This window comes from Enhydra lutris, unplaced genomic scaffold, assembly GCF_002288905.1.
Source record: "Enhydra lutris kenyoni isolate GAN:26980312 unplaced genomic scaffold, ASM228890v2 scaffoldscaffold39, whole genome shotgun sequence".
Classification (NCBI taxonomy): Eukaryota; Metazoa; Chordata; class Mammalia; order Carnivora; family Mustelidae; genus Enhydra; species Enhydra lutris.
The window spans coordinates 3,564,586-3,585,432 of record NW_019154123.1 but is presented as its reverse complement, the minus strand read 5'-3'; positions in this window follow the sequence as shown (position 1 = coordinate 3,585,432).

Below are 20,847 nucleotides of genomic sequence, written 5' to 3'. Positions count from 1 at the left end.
CCGTAGTTCCCTAAGCCTTGGATAATTGAGAATGAGCTGTAAACTGAGAGTCACTTTTATGTGCTGCACTGTGTCCCCGTATTACCAGGGGCAGAGCAACTGAAGGCTTAGAGTTAAGGGAAATAGCCTGGTACCTGTAATATTTCACGAGGAAATGTAACAACATAACAAACAGCCTGGTGCTGGTATTAATTGTTTGAGAGAGGACTGATTTATCTGTCTGGAAAATTTCACCCTGTGAATGGCGATTATTGCCAGAGTACGGATTCTTTAAGGTGTTCTGTAATTGCTCAATTATCTCTAATGCTCATGCTCCAACCCGGCCTTTAATACAGGCCGTTCCACAATTCTCGATTGTTCCAGGCTCTAGCCAAATCTCATATATGTGCAGCAAGAGACATTGCAGAGACACTCTAAGCCAAACTCCCCAGATAGTCCCCAATATCATTTTAACTTTCAGAGTCTTCCTTCACCAAACTTTTTGTTAGAATGGCAATGGCAGTGGATGGGGGAAAACAGTGAATTTCTGAGTCTGCTACAGGCGATAATTGTAAATGCCACGTCCCGAGTATTGCTATCTATAGACAGAGGTAATTTACAAAATCATCCCTCTAACTCCAGGTACTGATTATCTGCTGCTACATAACAAACTACTCCAAAATGTACGGTTCAAATAACTATTTATTTTTTTCTCTCATGGTTTTGTGGATTGACTGGGCTCAGCTTGGGATCTATCAAGCAATTGAAGTCACACAGAGGCCGAGGCTGCATTTATCTGGAGGTTCAGTTGAGTTGGAATGTCACGTGGCTAGCATTGGTGCTAACTGCTGAGAGCTCAAGGGCCTCCCAAGTACCTACCCATGGACTTTCCACAGGGCCTATTGCTTTCTTAGGATAGCAGCAAAATTCTTGGAGGGAGCAGCCCCAGAGTGACCTCTCTCTGAGGCCAAGGTAGAAGCTGCAAGGCTCCTTACAATCCTGTCCCAGAAGACCCAGAGAGTCATTCTGCCACATTCTATAGGTCAAGTAAGTCATGAAGGCCCCGCTCAAGTAGAGTAATGAGACTTCAGTTCTTGAGGGGGAAAAGCAAGATCACATGGCAGAAGAGCACATTTGATGGAACATATGGTGGCAGCCATCTTTGGAAAATAGAATCTGCCAAACTGGGTTCATCTACTCCTGTTTTAACTGCCAATAGAACTCGCTTGTATCAGGAATGCTCCTGAGCTACAGCTACTTTAATGACTTTCTCCATTTACCTGTGAACATGGAATAATTCACAATTAATAAAATGCATAGAGGAAGTCAGAGGGTATTAGTGTCACAAATGCATCATGTTTGTTTCACAGATTGGACTTTTGTATTCTTGTGCTTGGTGTGCAGTGTGTTGATCAATATGCCATTCACAAGTCTTTCTGTATGTCTGCCTTGACCATTGAAACCCTGTTGTCTTCCTCACCTCAGCTTTGATCCTTTTGTGTTTCAAAGTGACTTATTCCCAATCCTTAATATCCACAGGAATCTGTGTATCCACATCAATGGCTCCTGACAGACTCTTAAAACCTCTGTCTTCAATGTTTGGCTTCCAGACCTTTAGATTATACTAGACAACAGCTAGCCTAGGTTCTCTAGCTTCCGCCTTAAGGCAGAAAATACCTCAGGATGGAGGTATACTTATCCATATAATCTGAATGTTTCCTTTCAGTGAAAAACAAAGATTTCTTGCCACACGAGGTTTGGTATCAGTGCCTTAAGACTTCCTAATGCTTCCATCTTTGATGCCTCCTATGTTCTTAGGCTATTATTCTCTCCAGGTATTTGATTTCCTATATTTCAATGACTCAGGAGATACATTTTCTCTAGTCTCAGTATTTAGTGGTTTCAGCAAGGATTCAGCAAAAGCTTCTGTTACTCATATGTTAATATTGATGGAAATACTTTTAGGATTGGAGGTAGAGAAAATCCCAAGGGCTTGAATTAGTGTTTTAATGGACTGAAAATAACAGATGCAATTAGAACATAATTGGATAAATGGTCAGAATCTATAACCTGTACTGACTCTTCATGGGTCTCTAACCTTTGGATGGGATGATTGTTAAAATCCACTGGAGACTAAATTCCTCCCTCCCCTAGCAATTTTCCTTTTGGTAGTATCATATTAAATTTCCTTCTACTTGCATCATCTTAAGTCTCTATTTTACATAGCTAGAAATTATTGTATAGAATGTCTTTTCCAATTTGGGAAAACAGGAAATGTTCTGCTTTATCAGATAACAGTTTTCTTGACTTCCTTTCAACTTCTACATTAAATTTGAAAGTTTTTTATTGATCATCTATCATGTCTTAGTCCACTGTGGGAGTCTGTGAAAATGTAGGTGAGGGACATCATTAAGACAAATAATCCTTGTCCTCGATGGCTTGCAAGGCAATAGAGCAGATAATGTTATCTAGACCCAAATAGTCAAGATACAGGCACTGTGTTGAAGTTTGTTATTGAGAAATATAATTTTTGTTAGGTATTATTTGAAATGTGCTTTGAGAAATAGGCTGTAATTTGCCAGGGGCAATTGGGGAGTAAAAAGGGCATTCCAAGTGGAGAGAACAGCTTGAAGAAAAGTAGAGAGGCAGGTCCACACAGGTTCTTTTAGAAAAATGGTAACTAGATGAGTTTTGACAGGGTAAAATATATATCTAGGGAAGTAATGGGCTGTAAGACTAGAAAGGTAGGTTTGAACCATTTGGGAATGGCTTTGAATGACTTGAGAGTATCTATATTATTCTGTAGGCTATAGTGGCTTGATGCCATGTTAGGCCAGTTGTCCAATTAACTCAAATTGGGAAGCATGTTCACAGTACATTTGTGGTGGGGAGCTTCAGGAGTTCCAGAGAGTAGTGACAGAATTGGCTTGCTGGAATCTTGCAGTGTTATAACATGTATGGTTTGGCCTTTGTGGCACTGAAGGAAGCTAGGAGCTTGGGCAAGTAGCAAAGGATGGGAAGTGAGGAAGCTGAAGTTTAGGTGAACTAGTGTGGAAATAGACTTGGCCTTAAGAGAAGGGTCCACAGCTGACTATCAGAGGCCAAAGGGAAGTGGTCAATGAATAGTCTTGGTCTAAGAAAGCCTTACTGAGTTCATGTAGCAGGAAGACTGGGTCTGTTGGGAGCCACCACCTTGTTCCTGGTAAGTTAATCCATTTTGAAATAAGACCCCAGGCAGAGGTGAAGATACAGACAGACTCAGTCTCCAACTGGAGGTGGAAGGTTCTAGCAAGGATTAGGTCATTAGGTTAGAACCGATAGGGTAGAGTTCAGGGACATATAGCATGGTGGTTAAGTGATAGGATTTTGCAGTCAGGTGATGTGGATTCAAATCTTTTTTTTTTTTTTTAAGATTTTTATTTATTTAACAGAGAGACACACACTGATAGAGGGAACACAAGCAATGGGAATGGGAGAGGGAGAAGCAGGCTTCCCGCTGAGCAGGGAGCCCAATGCGGGGCTCGATCCCAGGATCCTGGAATCATCACCCGAGCTGAAGGCAGACACTTAACCACTGAGCCACCCAGGTGCCCCTAGATTCAAATCTTAATTGAGCCCTTTTTAAGCTGTCTAACCTTGGGCATATTCCTTCACCTTCCTGAGCTTTGTTTCTCTTTCTGTTAATGGGGAAAGTGTCTATGTCATAGATTTATTGTGAGGATTAGATGATATAATTTAGCACAGTGCCTGGCACAGTCCAAGCGTTCAGTAAATGTTTAGTGTGCTGGCTTGTCTGCTGTCAAATCAGCGTCAGTACCACCCCCTTGAAAGTGCTCTGCTCACTGTAGAAGCTGGGGATTGCCCCAGACCCTTCTTTTCTCTAGATCTCAGGGTGTTTCCAAGAGAAATGCTTGGGTGAGATTTGGAAGATAAGAAAAGGAAGCCTTTGGAGGCAGTGCAGAGATTTCCAGAACTTTCCAGAGAGCCTTAAAGAATCAGCCATATCAGTGCTGCAGTCCAAGGTGGGTGGTGGGACCCTTCCTGACCCTCTCTCCCCAGGCTCTTCCAACAGATGTGTAAACTTCTAAATCCCTGTATTAAAACATACATGTACAGAATAGCTTCTGTTTTTCATATTCAACCTTGACAGATGTAAGTAGCAAATATTATTATTAATTTTGCAAGGCAGGGCTTTTACTCCAGAAAGGAAAAGTGGAGTGGAAACCAGAGTGGAAGATTAGTCACATGTCAGAGGCTAGAGTGATGGGCCCAATTTTTGGTGGACAGGGAGGTCCTCAATACTTCCTTCTGGCCCAGGTGCTGCATGAACTGTAACCCTGCCTTAGGGTACTTGCTGAGTGACTAGAGCCTGGGAAGGATGGCAGCATGGTTGTCCCAATGCTGGGAGGCAAGAGAGGGAAGATCACTTAAGACAATGGGAAGCAGGGCACCTGGATGGCTCAGTGGGTTAAAGCCTCTGCCTTCCGCTCAGTTCATGATCCCAGGGTCCTGGGGTCGAGTCCCGCATTGGGCTCTCTGCTCAGCAGGGAGCCTGCTTCCTCCTCTCTCTCTCTCTCTCTCTCTGCCTGCCTCTCTGCCTACTTGTGGTCTCTGTCTGTTAAATAAATAAAATCTTAAAAAAAAAAAAAAGACAATGGGAAGCATTTGAAACAGGACCAGGCTATGAGAAAAGAGCAAGAACTGGAACAGGGGGAAGGGGTCAAATCCTGGAGGGGCCTTCAAGTTTCAATATTGGGGGTAAAGAATCAGAAACATCAGAGTGGGAATAAGAAAATTGGAAGCTTTTGTGCTTAGGAAAGTAGGTCTAGAAAATAGCCAACTGTGCCACCAGCATGTTTGTGATGCTCCTTCTCATGGAGCAGGTGGGGCTGTGATGTGTATATGGAAAAGCTAAACTTGCAGGACCAAGTGTGGAGTAGATTGGAAAGCCAGATTGTTTAGGGCAGTAAGATGAAACTCAAAGCCCACTGAATCATGTGTCTTAGACTGTTAATGCCCCGGAAGTCATGGTTAGAACTGACTCAGGACTGGACAGGGCTCGAAGGGCCCCTGGACCTGGATGGGACGCGTTAAGACAAGGACCTGCACACGGCAGATGTGATGCCACAGGCTCTGTGATGCCAGTAAGATGTTCCTTCTGTGGCTCCACAGACGTTAGAAACTTGGAGAAGAGTGATATCTACTGAGGAAATAGAAAATCAAACTTGAAATGATGTAGGATACTTGTCACTTTTCATAGATAGTTCTACCATTTACTGATTATGTTTCTAAGAAAATAGTATCTCATTTTATGCTTCTCCTCAGCGTTTTCTAGTTTAATGCTCAGAGAATCATCCATAGATGTTTTTCACTGAACACAGACTCTGAATTTATTATAAAATGTCACTCATTTTTATTTTCAAGGTGACACTTTCCCAGAAGCTCTAACAGTTTTTATTGCTACTATTTGTGAATTTAAGAGTTCTGTTTTCTTTCAACCGACTTCCAGTCAATTAGCCTTCTTGGTGAGTTTCCTGATAAAAACTATTGAAAAATATTTTTATTAGAAAATACTCAAATACATTTATAAGTACATAAAAAAGAGACCTGTATAAACAACCCAACTCCAGTATCTTCTACATGTACTTTAGTGCTTTTCTTTTAGAAATAGGTGTTGGGAGCCTGGGTGGCTCAGTTGGTTAAGAGTCTGCCTTCAGTTCAGGTCATGATCCCAGGGTCCTGGGATCAAACCCCACGTGGGGCTCCTTGCTCAGTAGGGAGTCTCTTGTCCCTCTCCCTCTGCTTGCTGTTCTTTCTACTTATGCTCACTCTCTCTCTCAAAACAAACAAACAAACAAACAAACAAACCAAAAACCTTAAGAAAAAAAAGCAAGGTGTGTTGTACCTCCTTAATGCCATTACTCTTTCCCCACTCTCCAGAGATATATACTTTGCTCAAGTTTGTCATTAGCTTTTCTGCAGCTTTCATTAAAATGATACGGATCTGTAGAAAATACTATTTTTTTCTGTTTTGAAACCTATTAGATCAAACTGTATGTATAGTTCTACAACAAGATATTTTCCTCTCCACTTTATTTTCCAGATTTATATATTATACCTTTAGCTCCCATTCATTCATTTGTACTGCTCTCTAGTATTCTGTATTACTAAATAATGACTTATTTGTTCATTTTCCAATTATGGACATTTAGATGGTTTCTGCCTTACATTTTTTTTTATATCATTATGAGTCCTATTGCAATGATAGGCCACATACGTATGTATGGAACAGCTGAACTTCAGGGAGTAAGTGTGTAGTGGGTGGGGAAGTACATGCACACACGTGCACACAGGTGCACACACATACACCTGTCTTTCTCTTCTTGTGCATATGTATGAGAGTTCTGATGCATTTATCTAGGGAATTGCTTGATAAGAGAAATCACATCTGCAGTTCTATTAGATGTTGCCAAATTAGTTTTCAAGTCATTACACCATCTTCTCTACTACCAGCAGTGTATATGAGAATTCCTGTTTTTCCTCCCGTTCTCCAACACCTGGTATTTTCAGACTTGTTACTTCTGCTAGTTTGATGGGTGTGAAATGGTTTCCTGTTGATGTATTCACTTGAATTGCCTTCACTACTAGTGAGGCTGAGCATCCTTTCAAATATGTGGTTCTCTGTAAATTGTCTGTTCATTTCCTTTGCTGCCGGGTGGTTTGTCTCTTACTGATTTAGAGGACTTGATCTGATATTCTGGATACTGATCTTTTCTTGGTTATATGGTATCTTCTCCCAGTCTAGGACTCATGTTTTAAATTTTCTGAAAGATGCTGTTTGAGACACAGGCCTTTAAATTTTAACATGGTGTATTTCTTTTTCTTTTTCTTTTTTTTTAAAAGATTTTATTTATTTATTTAACAGACAGAGATCATAAGTAGGCAGAGAGAGAGGGGAAAGCAGGCTCCCTGTTGAGCAGAGAGCCCGATGTTGGGCTCGATTCCAGGACCCTGGGATTATGACCTGAGCCGAAAGCAGAGGCTTAACCCACTGAGCCACCCAGGTACCCCAATGAATTTTTTTAAATCAATTTTATCCCTAATGATATGTACTCTGTCCAATACCATAAAAATATTTTCCTGTTTTCTGAACGTTTTAGCTTTCAGAGAACTACTTTGTTTTTGTTTTGTTTTGTGGGGTGTTTTTGTTTTTGTTTTTTTTTTTTGAGAGAGAGAGGAAAAGAGAGAAAGAGAGGCAGGTGGGTAGGGGGAGAGGTAGAGGGAAAGGGAGAGAGAGTCTTAAGCAGAGTCCAAGGTGGGGCTTAACCTCAACAGCCTGAGATCACAACCTGAGTTGAAACCATTAGTCAGATGCTTAAGTGACTGTGCCACCCAGGTACCCCTGAGATAGCTAGTTGTTTCCATGGTTATTATCCTCGAACATTTATTAATTAGCCATTTCCAGTTTATAGGGCCATCTCTGTTATACACCAAGTTTCAATATGCAGATATGTCTATTTCTGAGTTACCTTTTCGGTCTCATTGGTACTTCTTTTCATTCCTGCATGAGTTCCACACTATTTTAATTACCAAAGCTTAGTAATAATCTTTATATTAACTTACATTTTATAACAAAGAAGTTATCTGTTCCTTAAAGATGGGGTAAATGTGCCTATAAAATTATGGGGGATTTGGATCCTCTTTTTGTAAAGATTTTAAAATATTAATTCAATTTCTTCAATGGCTGTTTACTTAGGAATTCCATTTTTTTTTTGAGCCAATTTTGATGTTTTCATGCTGTTCTAGAAAATTATCCATGTTATTTAACTTAAATTTATTGGCATAATCTTGTTTGTATTCTTATCAATTCTGGAACATCTGAGCAGTTCTCTTTGAGAATATTACTTCTCCACAGTACCCTTTATTCTATTCTTATGGCACCACTACTGTGTATTTGTTTGAACCTCTCTCTGTCTCCATGTTTCCCTTGTTCCTTTTCTCTATTCACATAGATGGAGGTATCCTTAAAACCACTTTGTCAGGGGCGCCTGGGTGGCTCAGTGGGTTAATAAGCCTCTGCCTTCGGCTCAGGTCATGATCTCAGGGTCCTGGGATCGAGTCCCGCATCGGGCTCTCTACTTGGCAGGGAGCCTGCTTTCTCCTCTCTCTCTCTCTCTCTGTCTGCCTCTCTGCCTACTTGTGATCTCTGTCAAATAAATAAATAAAATATTAAAAAAAAAAATAAAAAAAAAGCCACTTTGTCATTCTGTCCTGCATTCAGAGTTAATTCTTTAGACTGCCTTCCAGCTTGCTATTTCCTTTTTTTCTTTGTGTCCAACTAGGGTGTTATCTTGTCTGTTCATTTTGTTTTAGTGTTTACAATTTCACTTGTACTAATTTTTATTTACCATCATCTGTTCTTTTATTTATGTATTCAACTTTATTTTATTTTATTTTTTATTTTTTTTTAAAGATTTTATTTATTTATTTGACAGAGATCACAAGTAGGCAGAGAGGCAGGCAGAGAGAGAGAGGAGGAAGCAGGCTCCCCGCTGAGCAGAGAGCCTGATGCGGAGCTCGATCCCAGGACCTGAGCCCAAGGCAGAGGCTTAACCCGCTGAGCCACCCAGGGGCTCCACCATCATCTGTTCTTATTTTATTACTAACTGCTTTGGATTTAGGATTTCTTGCTTATTTTTATGAGTGTTACTTTATCTCTTTAAGCATGTCAAACAATTTGTTGGTCATGAATCCACGTTCTGATTTATGGACTGTCTTTCTTTGCTATAGTTTTATTTATGTATTTTGGTCTTAAGGGTTTGCAGGCTCACCATGTATTGAAGGCCATCTCTTGCTCTGTGCTCTGTGTCCCCTGGTTAGCAGTTTTGAGGTTACACCTCCCTGCTTCCCACTTGACTATCCCCAGGCCTCTGACTCAGAACCATGTCTCATATTGGTGGTTCCCAACACTTGTCCCTCAGTGATGATGGAGCTCCTGCAGAATCTGTCACCGAGTCATGGGTAGTTTGGCTCAGCATCTTGTTACAAGTGGTATGTAAACTCATCTGCCTCTTTAGGCATGAGGCTCATTCAGGTAGCAGAATCTAGTCTCCTTCTTTTTAAGAGTGCAGGGATCCAATAGGATCTTATTCCCCAACCTGTTCCTCAACAGAAGCCAAATTCCAAGACTCTTCTGCCTACTTATATATGCAGAGAACCTCATGTCCTGCTCATTATTGAATGTTTCTGTGCAATTTGCTCCTTGGAGTGCTTAGCTCAGTTCATATTATTCACATTTTCAAATACTTTTAAATACTTTAAAAATAGTTTTACTTATCAGTGTTGTATGTTTGAAACACACAAAGTCCTCAAAGCATAAATACAAGGAGACAAGGAGAGCAAACTAATTTTAAAAACTAAAATCCTTTTAAAAATAGTTGAAGATTAACTCAGTTTTTCAGCCTTTTCTTCTCTTTTGTCTTTCTGTGGTGATTAAGGGATTGACTAGTCTTACAGTTACTTACTCATTCTTATCTTTGTGTTTGAATTTCATTTGCCCACATTTTATAATTTTGCTTAGTGTTTCAAACAAGTAATTTAGGCTCAAGAATTGTTTAAGCATTCTACTTCTAGTCTTGAGGGATTTTTTGCTGGTTTTATCAAGAAAAAAATTGTGAGGTTTCTTTGGTAAATTTAAAGTAGTTCTCAGTTCATTCTTAAAGCCACTACTATTTGCATTATTTTTGTCTTAGATTGTATAATGGAAAATTTGAATATTCAGCTTACAGCCCACAAAACAACATATTAATGAGGATTAAATGAGGAAATGTATGTTAAAACACTTTGTAAATTTTAAAGCCCTATGCGAGTGTGAGTTAATTATCAGTTTCATGCAAATTATTCTCTTTTTTCTTTTATGCACAAGCAGGGTTTTAATAGATTTTGTTCCATAGCCGATTTATGCATGAAGGCTGTCTTAATAGATTTTGTTCTGTAGAACAAAAGTTCTGTTTCCAAGTCATAGAAAAGTATATGAATTACCCTGGTTTGCATTTTAATACTATCATTAAAGCTTAATTGACAATTGCTAATGTCTTCCTAAGCAGTCAATCATAAACTCAAGACTGTGAATACTCATAGTCCCCAAATTAACAATCTTTAGATCGAAGAGCTGGGTATTTCAGCAATTTTTGCAATAATAGAATTAAAATATGCTAGAACTATGAGGACCTTGGAGGTTGAGCATTGATCAGATTAATCAGTTTTGTTTTGATCAGGCCAATCACCAGTGGTTATTCCCATTAAAATCTAAGTTGCTAAAACAGAGCCAAAGAAATTGTGACCTTAGTCTTAGCACTGTGGTTTTTTAGGCTTGGCACAGCTCATGTAGTGTTTTGTATACCGTACTTTATTTATCCATTTGTCTGTTTTTTGTTTGTTTGTTTTTTGTTTTTCTAAGACTTTATTTATTTTATTAACAGAGAAAGAGCACAAGCAGGGGGAGCAGCAGGCAGAGGGAGAGGGAGTTGCAAGCTCCCCACTGAGCAAGGAGTCCAGTGTGGGGCTCAATCCCAGGATCTTGGGATCATGACCCGAGCCGAAGGCAGACACTTAACTGAACCACCCAGGTGCTCCTGTCCATTTGTCTGTTGATAGAAACTTGGGTCATGTCTGCCTTTTGGCTATTGTGAATAATACTGCACTGACCATTGTTGAACATGATCTGTTTGAGTCTCTGTTTTCAATTTGGATATAGACTTGAAGTGGCATTGCTGGATCATATGTTAATTCCATACTTAATTCTTGAGAAGCTCCAAACTGGTTTCCACAGTGGTTGCACTATTTCACATTCACACTAGCAATGCAAAAGGGCTCAATTTCTTTACATCCTTGACAATGCTGGTTATTTTCCTAATGGGTGTGAAGTGGTATCTCATTGAGTTTTAATTCATTTCCCTAATAACTAATGAAGCTGAGTATCTCTTCATGAGCTTTTTGGCCATTTCTATATTTTCTTTGGAGAAATAGGTCCCTTTCCCAATTTTCAAATTTAAAAAATTTTAATTATTAATTTGATTTAGATTGTATGTTAGGGTCTTTTTATTTGTAGGATTATCTTATTGACTAAATGATACATGTAGAAATAATGTTCTTATACTAATATTTAATTTCCTACCTGAAATTTGGAAAAAATGCTATTCATTTTTTGGTTCTGATCAAAGGCTTGATTATCAAATATGTTTCTGTCTTGTTGATAATTGTTTTGAGACCATCAGCTTGGACACCATCACTGTTTGGTACAACAGATATGTCCCCAGATAATTGTATATTACTTTTTCTTCTAGAATAATATCTTAAGTATGGAAGAGGAAGTTGCTAATTATCAGCAATCTGCTGCTAATTTTTTATTGTAGTTCTGGAATTTATACATTAATTTTACTCTAAATGGAACATATCTATGGTAAAATTTCCATCTGGGATACAAAAACAATAGCAACAAATATCAAGACTCTTTGAAAATAGAATCATTCCAGGTCCTAATAAAAGCTTCAGAAGAGTATAAGACCTGGTCTCTGGTCTCATGGAAGTTTAGAATTTTGGTTTGTGGTAGATTCTGTGATTAGAGATTATGTAAGAACCTCAGAAGATGGTAACAGTGACAAAGAGATTGGAAGCTTGTGTCTCGAGTCTACAGGATATACTGCTCTTCTTTAGGGTCTCTAGTATCTGACGAATGTGTCTTGCAGAGTTAATTGGTGAATATCTGAGATGAAGAGAGCTTGTTTGTTTATTTTTTTTAATGAGGTAAAACTATCTTTATTCACAGACAGCATGATTCTACCTGTAGAAAATTCTTTTTTTCCAATTAAATAACATTTTATTTCTTTATTTTCTTCTTCCAAGTTTTTATTTAAATTCCAGTTAGTAAACATACAGTATAATATTTGTTTCAGGTGCAGGATTTGGTGATTTAGTGATTACATTCAATACCCAGTGCTCATCACCATTGTCCTCCTTAATCCCCATCACCTGTTTAACCCATCAACCTCTGTTCTCTATATTAAGAGTCTGTTTCATGGTTTGCCTTTCTCTTTAATTTTCACCTGTGTTCATCTATTTTGCTTCTTAAATTCTACATATAAGTGAAATCATATAGTATTTGTCTTTCTCTGACTGACTTATTTCACTTAGTTTATTATTCTCTAGGTCCATTCACATAAGAAAGATTGTTTAAATCTAGAAGAGACAGGACATTATTTGGTCTGCTGGCAGGAGATTCTCTCCTTAATATCTCTGGCCTATATACTCTTTAAAAGAATATTTGAGCCACTCCCAGTCAACAATGCTGCATGATGTACTCAAAAATTTGTTAAGAGGATAGATCTCATGTTAAATGTTATTCCCACAAAGCAAAGAAAACAAAGGGTGCAAGAAAACTCTTGGAAATGATGGATATATCTATTACCTTGGTTGTGACCTTGGTTTTGCAGGTGTAGGCAGATGTCCCAATTCATCACATTGTATACAGTTAAATATGTACAATATCTTGTATATCAAACATAGCTCGACAAAGCTGCTTTTTTTTTTTTAAAGATTTTGTTTATTTATTTGACAGACAGAAATCACAAGTAGGCAGAGAGGCAGGCAGAGAGAGAGAGGGGGAAGCAGGCTCCCCGCTGAGCAGAGAGCCCGATGCGGGGCTCGATCCCAGGACCCTGGGATCATGACCTGAGCTGAAGGCAGAGGCTTTAACCTACTGAGCCACCCAGGCGCCCCGACAAAGCTGCTTTTTTACAGAAAGACAATTTGAACCAACATGTAAAAGCTAAGCTATTCCACATGGAAGCATATTTTTTTGTTTTTTCTTAAACTGGAAGATCTGGGCACACAAGCACCTTTATATCTGTGTTGCCTAATAAGACACTACATGTGTATATTTTAAATTTACATTTAAATGAATGACCATTAATCATAACTAAAAATTCATCCTCTAACTCACACAAGCATGTGTCCAGTACTAAATAGGCACAGGTGGCTGCTTGGTTATCCTCTTAGACAGTGAGGATAGAGAATGTTTCCTTCACTATAGAAAGATCTCTAGCCCAGCACTGGTTTTGATGGTATTTGCATTCTCCGGTGTGCTTCTGTCTTCACCCATCCCCAGCTTCTTATATTCCTGAAATTCTCTCATTTATATCACCTGCTGTCCCAACCATCTGAGTGTCTTACTTCTTATCTAAAGGGATTAGCCATGTAGGATGGTATAAGTAGATAGACTTAAATTATTCTAACTGGAAAGATAGCTGTAGTTCCTTGGGAGTTATTGAAGCAACTTCTATAATGGCCTTCTCAGTTGTTATGACTTTGAATACCAGAGTCTTGTATTAGTTTCCTCTCGCTGCTGTGACAAACTGTTATAATCTGGGTGGGCTAAAACAACAAAAATGTGTTACTGTAAAGTTCTGTAGGTCAGAAGTCTGAAGTGCATCTCAATGGCAAAGATTTGGGTGGTGGCAGAGACACATTCATTCTGGAGACTATAGGGTAGAATCCATTTCCTTTCTTTTTTTTTAGGTTCTAGAGGCTGCCCACATTCATTGCTTGTCATTTCCTTCCATTTTCAAAGCCAGCAGTGATCAGTTGAGTTTTTCTCACATTGCATCACTCTGACACTGACTTTTCTTCTACCTCCCTCTTCCAATCATAAGGACCTTGGTAATTACACTGATAATTCCATAATCCAGGGTAATCTCCCAATCTCAAAATCCTTAACCTAATCACATCTGCAAAGCCCTTTCCAGGTAAGACAATATAGTCACAGGTTCTAAAGATTATGACATGGGCATTTTTGGAGGCTCATTATTTTGCCTACCACAAATTTCTTTGCCTTGATTGCTCTACCACTGTTCCCCACTTTTCCTAAACACTAAACCAGACTACAGAATGAGTCTATTTAATGACTTGAACAAGATTTAAAAAGAAATATGGGGTGCCTGGGTGGCTCAGTGGGTTAAAGCCTCTGCCTTCAGCTCAGGTCGTGATCCCAGGGTCCTGGGATCGAGCCCTGCGTCAGGCTCTCTGCTCAGTGGGGAGCCTGCCTCCTTTCCTCTCTCTCTGCCTGCCTCTCTGCCTACTTGTGATCTCTGTCTGTCAAATAAATAAATAAAATCTTAAAAAAAAAGATTTGAAAAGAAAGGGAAAGAAATACAGCTTCTATCATATTCCTAATGCTATCACATTAAAAATGTTTTCAATGGAACTAGATGGATGGTATGTACATTACCACCGTTTGGAAAGTTGAAGCACGGAAATGCTTACCATGGAGAGCCTATGGTATTTGGGGGTTATTTCCCATCTTAGAGAAGAACCAAACAAAATACTGTTGCTGTGAAATGTGGTGCTAGGGCCATTGCAACACACAAACTATGGAGTCAGGCACTGAGATAAGCAAATGGGAGTCAGAAGGTGATGTTCAAGGTCGAGGTTGTTCAACTATGTGGCTATGTGTGCCTGAAAAGTCATTTATCTTCCTTTTGTCTCTCTGACAGATAAGTAAAGGAGATAACCCTCAAATATGTGAGTGGGCTTCATCCAATCATTGAAGGCCTTAAAAGCAAAAACTGAGGTCTCTTGAAGAAGAAATTCTGTCTCAACCCTGCGTCTTCATGTCCCAAACCTCATGGCTTTCCAGGATTCTGGCTTGCCTATGAATTTGAGACTTGCATCTCCTTGGCCATGTGAGGCAGTCCCTTAAATCTTTCTCTCTCTCTAAATCTGTTTCTCTCTTTTAATCTTTGTCTGTCCTCTATTGTTTTGGTTTCTCTGTGGAACCTTGACTAATACAACTACCAGGAGGTCTGTAGGGAGAATTGGGGACCATGAGGTTTGGGGAAAGCTTTGCTGGGGCTTGTGAAGGTCAGGACTCCTGTAGTCAGATCTGAGTTTCTTTTGTGTAGGAATGGCTTCTGTGCTTTGCATTTTAAGGAGAAGGGATTGGGGTTTGAGTCTCTAAAGTCCTGCTTCAGCAATACTCCTCTTTCTTCTCAGAATGAAGTGAGAACGGAATTTACTCCTACTCAGCCTGGACAATGAGAACAGAAGCCACCACTTAATATCCATACTAACACGACTTTGTTATTCTACTGTCTTAATTATCATGGCTTTATGTCATTAGGAACCTCTTTACAGGCACATGACTTGACTGCTCACTATAACAACACCCCCCAAATCTCACTAAGTCTTCAGTGGAAAGCATCGATGTGGGGGGCACAAAAAATGGGACTTCACCGAGCTTACAATGACAACTGTGCATTGGTCAGGATAGCTGGGAGATGTTGGAGGAAAAAACTACACTTTGAATTTCAGTAGCTGAAAGCAACAAAGGTTTATTTCTTACTCATTCTTCATGTCCACTGAGGGTTTGTTTTCCATGGTTATCATTCTGAGAGTCTGTCTGACAGAGCAACCATGACCTAGAACTTTGCTCATTGTCTTGGAATAAGGAAAAAGTGAGCTTTCTTCTTGAGGGTCTTGTACTGGCAAGTATGAACCTATCTTGTGTCTAGAAGGCAGATAGTTGGAGATGTTTGGGTAACAGTGCTAGGAACACCACAATTTGAATGACTTTGTTGGTTTTGTTAATAAATGTTCATATGAGTGGCAGAATTTAGCCCGAGACTTACTTTGATTGTAACCTATCACCAGGCAGAAAGGGTGGGGGAAGTGGGAACAAAAAGTCTTCACCTATTTTTAGTAAGTGGAAACTATTGGTTTTTATTCACAAAATATTGGGCAATTATTGAATGGACAATTGGGAATAAGTCAATTTGAATCAAGTGGAATACTAAAAGAAGACATGACTTCCCACTGAGGAAAAGGGGCATACTTGTTCTAGTATTTCAGCTCATGTCATGTATAGCCTAAATGCTTGATGATGGGCACTGGAGCACAGAGATAACACTGAAGACAATCTAGCACATTCCTGAGAATATTCTAAAGTCTCTTTCCCTCTTCCTTCCTTCATTTTTTTCTAGCATACTGTTTGCACTTAGTAAACATTTCAGCATCTTGATCATAATTCTATGGGATTTTATGGCACCAAAGACAAAAAGGGAAAATTTCACTTTCTCTCACCGGGGTATACAAGCAGGTGGGCTCTTTAAATGATCCCCTTGACTGTTAATGATTCTGAGGCACTATTTAAAAGTTCCTCTAGTCCCCAAAGCCATGGAATATTTAGAGAAACTTATAAATGAGAGTTAATTTCTAGCACGTAATATCCCTGCTTTGACTGCCAATTAACTGTAGCCTAGAGCTAAGCATATGATTCCGGGATGAAACTTTTTGTAACACAACACACAGAAAGCGATTATAGGTTTGTTTCCCCCCCCTCTTCCCCCTTATAACCAGTTAAGTGGTAGGGGAAATAAAACTGTTACTTAGTAATTATCACACTCTGCCCAACTTCCTCCATAATTTAATAGGCATAAAATCCTTCTCAAATTATTCAGCAATTTAGCTCATTTGTAACCTAGATAAGTTACCTTACATTTCGCTCGGTAAACCAACCAACCAACCAACCAACCAACCAACTAGCTAAAATGTTGAAGTTAAAATACACAACATCTAGAGAGAGCTTTTCTCAGAAATGTTGAAATTTTGTATTTATTCTGAATATAAAATAATTACATTCAAACTCTAAGTCAGCCTTACCTGTATCATGACTGAGTATATGGTCTTATCAACTGCAGCCATCCTTTGGCAAAAAGGAATAGACACCTATGTGTTTTCCTTGGTCTGAATTTAAAAAGAAAATTGCTTGAGAAGTGATTTGTATATTAAGAATCCATTAAATTCTTTTTCTTCTTGACTCTCAAACAAAAGTTTGCCCACTTACAGATTGAGTGATACCTCAGGTGCCTGGGTGGTGCAGCTGTTCAGGCATCTCACTCTTGGTTTCTGATTCTGTGGTGGTCTCAGGGTCCTGAGATTTGAGCCCCATATCTGGCTTGTCACTCTTTGCAGTCTGCCTGGGATTCTCTCCTCCTCCTTGTGCCCCTCCCTTTCCCTGTGCCCCACCATCTCCCTGTGCCCCTTCGGAATGGTGCACTCTCTCTCTAAAAGAAATAAATCTTAAAAAACAAAACAAAAACAAAACTGAGTGACATCCAAAATATTGCTGATTTAAATGCAGTATTTCTGTTGTATTTTCACAAACTAAAGGAACAACTTTTTTTTAAATTAACATATAATGTATTATTAGCCCCAAGGGTACAAGTCTGTCAATTGTCATGCTTACACACTTCACAGCACTCACCATAGCACATACCCTCCCCAATGTCCATAACCCAACCACTCTCTCCCTCCCCGCCCCAGCAACCCTCTGTTTGTTTTGTGAGATTAAGAGTCTCTTATGGTTTGTCTCCCTCCAGATCCCATCTTGTTTTATTTTTTCCTTCCCTACCCCTCAAACCCCCTATGTTGCCTCTCAACTTCCTCATATCAGGGAGATCATATGGTAATTGTCTTTCTCTGATTGACTTATTTTGCTCAGCATAATACCCTCTAGTTCCATCTACATCATTGCAAATGGCAAGATTTCATTTTTGATGGCTGCATAGTATTCCATTGTATGTATATACACATCACTACTACTACTACTACTACTACTACTACTACTACTACTGCTTCTGCTGCTGCTGCTGCTGCTTCTTCTTCTTCTTCTTCTTCTTCTTCTTTTTGCTATTCAGCAATCATTTATTAAGATCCAACACTAATATATCACATCTTCTTTATCCATTCATCTGTTGATGGACATCTACGTTCTTTCCATTGTTTGGCTATTGTGGACACTGTTGCTATAAACATTCTGGTGCACGTGCCCCTTTGGAATACTACATTTGTATCTTTAGGGTAAATACCCAGTGGTGACATTGCTGGGTCATAGGATAGCTCTATTTTCAACTTTTTGAGGAACTTCCATGCTGTTTTCCAGAGTGGCTGCACCAGCTTGCATTCCAACCAACAGTGTAGGAGGGTTCCCCTTTCTCCACATCCTCACCAGCATCTATCATTTTCTGACTTGTTAATTTTATCCATTCTGACTGGTATGAGGTGGTATCTCATTGTTGTTTTGATTTGTATTTCCCTGATGTTGAGTGATGTGGAGCACTTTTTCATGTGTCTGTTGGCCATTTGGATGTCTTCTTTGCAGAAATATCTGTTCATGTCCTCTGCCCATTTCTTGATTGGATTAATTGTTCTTTGGGTGTTGAGTTTGATAAGTTCTTTATAGATTTTGGATATTATCCCTTCATCTGATATGTCATTTGCAAATATCTTCTCCCATTCTGTCAGTTGTCTTTTGGTTTTGTTGACTGTTTCATTTGCTGTGCAAAAGCTTTTGATCTTGATGAAGTCCCAATAGTTCATTTTTGCTCTTGGTTCCCTTGCCTTTGTTGATGTTTCTAGGAAGATGTTGCTGCGGCTGAGTTCGAAGAAATTGATGCCTGTATTCTCCTCAAGGATTTTGATGGATTCCTTTCTCACACTGAAGTCTTTCATCCATTTGGAATCTATTTTTGTGTGTGGTGTAAGGAAATGGTCCAGTTTCATTTTTCTGCATGTGGCTGTCCAATTTTCCCAACACCATTTATTGAAGAGGCTGTCTTTTTTCCATTGGACATTCTTTTCTGCTTTGTCAGAGATTAGTTGACCATAGAGTTGAGGTTCTATTTCTGGGCTCTATTCTGTTTCATTAATCTATGTGTCTGTCTTTGTGCCAGTACCATACTGTCTTGATGATGACAGCTTTGTAATAGAGCTTGAAGTCTGGAATTGTGATGTTTCCAACTCTGGCTTTCTTTTTCAACATTCCTCTGGCTATTTGAGGTCTTTTCTGGTTCCATATACATTTTAGGATTATTTGTTCCATTTCTTTGAAAAAAGTTGATGGTATTTTGAGAGGGATTGCATTAAACATGTAGATTGTTTTAGATAGCATAGACATTTTCACAATATTTCTTCTTCCATGAGCATGGAACATTTTTCCATTTCTTTGTGTCTTCCTCAATTTCTTCCATGAGTACTTTATAGTTTTCTGAGTACAGATTCTTTGCCTCTTTTGTTAGGTTTATTCTTAGGTATCTTATGGATTTGGGTTCAATTGTAAATGGGATTGACTCCTTAATTTCTCTTTCTTCTGTCTTGTTGGTGTATAGAAATGCAACTGATTTCTGTGCATTGATTTTATATCCTGACACTTTACTGAATTCCTGTACAAGTTCTAGCACTTTTGGAGTGGAGTCTTTTGGGTTTTCCACATAAAGTATCGTATCATCTGCAAAGAGTGAGAGTTTTTCTTCTTTGCCAATTTGGATGCCTTTAATTTCCTTTTGTTGTCTGATTGCTGAGGCTAGGACTTCCAGTACTATATTGAATAGCAGTGGTGATAATGGACATCCCTGCCATGTTCCTGACCTTAGCAGAAAAGCTTTCAGTTTTTCTCCATTGAGAATGATATTCGCTGTGGGTTTTTCATAGATGGCTTTGATAATACTGAGGTATGTGCCCTCTATCCCTACACTTTGAAGAGTTTTGATCAGGAAAGGATGCTGTACTTTGTCAAATGCTTTTTCAGCATCTACTGAGAGTATCATATGGTTCTTGTTCTTTCTTTTATTAATGTATTTTATCACATTGATTGATTTGCAGATGTTGAACCAACCTTGTAGCCCTGAAATAAATCCCACTTGGTCATGGTGAATAATCATTTTTATGTGCTGTTGGATCCTATTGGCTAGTATTTTGGTGAGAATTTTTGCATCTGTGTTCATCAAGGATATTGGTCTGTAATAAAGGAACAACTTCTTAACTCTACCAACAGAACAAGTTATAAATTTATATTTGTGATTAAGTTGCCTTCATTAAGAATACATTCAGTATAAATAAATAAAATCTTTAAAAAAAAAGAATACATTCAGTGTTCTCTTTTAAAATATTGACCTGTAAAATAAATAGAAATCCCAGGGGAGATAGGAGAGGGAAATGGAGTAGTGACGAATGTGTAGGGAGAGAGTGACTGTATGTTGAAAGGAGTCAGGCCAACCCGGGTAACCCGTAAGCTTTATCAATTTGCAAACCATCTAGTCAAACCTCCTCAAGCTAGGGAATCTTGTGCATTTGGACAAGTTTGTTTTTAGCTTCCCTTCAAAATTTCCTTTGGTTTTCTTAGGAGCTTCAAGCTCCTGATATTTTTATAGGCTCTGACATCCCTTCTTTTAATAAAACACATGCATCCCTAGTTTTATTCTATTATTCTGCAAGATGGCAATGATGCAAAGAGATTTTGTATAACCTCCTACAAAGTTGATGTGTGGCATAATGCCTCAAACTGGTGAAGATATTCTAGGCCCTACAAAGGCCTCAACAAATCCGATTCACTGACACTCAATTTTATGAGATGATAGAGATGAAAATCTAGGACTAGATCTGGCACATTCAGGGATATTCAATACTGTTAATTAAAATATATACATAGAAGTAAATACATCTGGGAAGATGGATCCTTCTATTTCTGTTTATATAGTATACAAGTGGCTACCTGGACATAGAAAAAAAGTCATTTTATTTCCATTTCTACAGATTATATACTTTTAAGTAAAGTCCATCATTAGGACCTCAGAAGAATATTGGAAAACATATTGTTTACCAAAGGAGGTTGTTAAGAATGCAGATTCTGGGGCTCTAGCTCAAACCTATTGGATTAGGCTCTCAGGCTAGCATGGCCTAAGAATCTGCATTCTACCAAGATTCGCATGGATTTTAAAGGTTAAGACCCTCTATGGGATGTTTGCACAGTGGTTAAAG